The sequence below is a fragment of the Pteropus alecto genome, unplaced genomic scaffold (assembly GCF_000325575.1).
Source record: "Pteropus alecto unplaced genomic scaffold, ASM32557v1 scaffold15, whole genome shotgun sequence".
NCBI classification, from domain to species: Eukaryota; Metazoa; Chordata; class Mammalia; order Chiroptera; family Pteropodidae; genus Pteropus; species Pteropus alecto.
In genome coordinates, this window is record NW_006436286.1 from 2,358,839 (window position 1) to 2,361,456 (window position 2,618).

Consider the following 2,618-nt stretch of genomic DNA (forward strand, 5'->3'; position numbering starts at 1 on the left):
CCACAATGCCCCGCCCCGGCCCGCCCCCTGCGCCGCTGCCTCCACGCCGGCCGCCAGCTCCGCTTGGCAGTAGGGGGCGCTGATGCGCCGGCAAAAACACGGCAAAACAGAAGCCGAAAACCCGGCGCGAAGGCCGTAGGGTAGAAAGGAAAGAAAAAAAATTTAAGACTTGGCAGCGGTGGGATTCGAACCCACGCCCCCGAAGAGACTGGAGCCTTAATCCAGCGCCTTAGACCGCTCGGCCACGCTACCAACATGTAGCGACTCTTTTTCGGGGAGCTCCCTAATACCTTTAAAAGCAATTACGGTGCCATACTTCAATATGTATTCATTCCATCGGCTCGTGATAAAAATATTTACAGTTTGCCGTGTAGTTAAAAGACTTGTTCCGATATTTAAACCCAGACTTGTTCCAAATAGGTTTTAGAGCGAAGAAAAAAGGTCGAAGAATCTGTATTCGGAGTCCGGCGTTTAACCAGACCACCTTCGGTTAACCTACCGACTCGGGTTAGGAATCTCAGGAACAAATGACGGACTCCGGCAGTCACCCGCCCAGGGGCTCCGAAGGCCTGTCCGAGGGAGCTGGCCTCGGCGCAAAACGACTCGGGAATTCTTGCAGAATGTTAAAACCTTTGACCCCCAACCTAAGGCCCTGCGCACATATAACCGTTATTATCAGCTTGGTATACATCCTTTTGTATTTTCTGCTGTGAATTTATATGGATAGATTCATAGATATATGTATCCGTACAAAATAGATGTTTAGTTTTCGAGTATGGGTTTTTACATAAGTTTTATCATACTATTAATATTGATCTATAATTGACTTTTTCCACCCAACTGTATTTTTAAAATATCTATCTATGTTGATGTATGTAGGTATTTAAAATGATAGAAAAACTACAAAGACTAAATAATCACCCACATTCCCACCACTTGATATTGTGGCACTTAACTTTCAACTCTTTTGCTATGTGTATACTTTTTATTAAACATTACACAGAGAATGGTATACATTGTCCTTTTAAAAATCCACTGCACGGGAGACCACCTAGAAAGACCAGGTGCTGTAGGTGTAAAAAATTAAAAAACAAGAGATTGTAAACTGACAAGGTCCTTGCAATCTGTGAGGTCAACCAAGGGTTGCCTCGCCTATAAATAAATAAATAAATTTAAAATCCATTACAGCTATATTAGACCATTATATTAACCGAATAAAAATTATATTAGACATTAGACCAAATAAAAATAAAGCCCCCTTCCCAAACATCTCCCTCGCCCCTCAGCCCTGGTTCTAACTATTGTCCTGAATTTGACGTGCATCCTTCCACTCCATTTCTTCTACTTCCATGTCTATACAAACGTGTGTGTGTGTGTGTGTGTGTGTGTGTGTGTGTACATGTACCCACGAACAATGCATAGTATGGTCTTCTACCTGTTTTTCACTTACATAAACATCACTACCATGCACCAGTAAAATTCTGCAACCTGTTTTCCTCCACCGACTGTATGTTCTGGGGGGGTCTATTATGAAACATAGATCTAATTTATTCTACGTTATAGAATAATCTGGTGTTATTTCTCCATTTACTTGTAACATGTTGATATGCCAAGATTTCATTGTACTGGGAGAGTTTGTTGCGTTTAAAGGCATTTTTTTAAAAATACAGAAGCAGACATCCTCTGGGGATACAGGTCGGGCACTGAAGGGGCTTTAAAGCTAAATGAGGAATTGTCCTTGAGGTCAGCAGAAGCTCTGATCTGCTCACCGCGCTTTCGCAACAGCAAGGACTGCGCTTGTGAGTTGTGCGCTGGGCTAATTGCGAGAGTCTGCCTCATCCCACTTTTCCAAGAATTGCCCGACCAGCCCTGAGAGTGGGCCCTGACAGCCACCTTTGGACTGTGCATCCCGGGAGACAGAGAACTCAGCGTGGACCAACCGGATTCTCTCTTAAGAATCTGAAGAACTAAGACCGGATAAGATCCTGATCTGTTCATCTGATGTGTTCAGTGCTGCGGTTAGTCTCTGAGGCTGACTGCAGTGAGGGGCAAAGGGAGACTGGGGTGGGGGTGGGGCATAGTCTGTGCGGTGGACTGGAGCAGGAGAGAAAGCCAGAGCATGGGAAACAAAAGAATGATAAAATGAAAAGAAGAGCAGAGTCAGAGAGAAATCTGGTTTTCTGGCTTCCAGCTCAGGACTCTTCCCAGGGCCCAGTGGGTTGCATAGCCTTGGAGACATCCCTTCATCGCTGTAACGAATCCCCTTTTCTGCTTTTAAAGCAAACGCTACCTGGTCGTAAACAATAAACCCCACCACCAATAACGACAACCTTTGCATGGTAAGGAATCAAATGACACTTGAGATACTTCCGCCAGGACTTTCTGGAGCAGTTCGGGTGTGTCCGAATGGGACCCTTCAAGGCAGTTTCTTGCAGTCTTGCAGCCCCATTACACAGCTGTCTGGTGACAGTCAGATGCGAAGCTAATGAGAAGTAGAATGTCGCATGGGAACTTCTGGACCCACAGGGTCCCAGCCGCTTCAGCCGTAGGGGGGAGGAGAGGGCTGAAACCCTGACTATCCCTGGGTGTGTCTGCTTCTCTGGCCCTGGCTAATGGGG

General features: G+C 45.8%; 1 non-coding gene across 1 annotated transcript; it reads right to left on the bottom strand.

The window, feature by feature from the left end:
* Positions 1–170: 170 nt before the first annotated feature.
* TRNAL-AAG lies at positions 171–252 on the bottom strand. Its single transcript has one exon. It is a non-coding gene; the product is annotated as a tRNA-Leu (tRNA).
* Between the last annotated feature and the right edge of the window lie 2,366 nt (positions 253–2,618).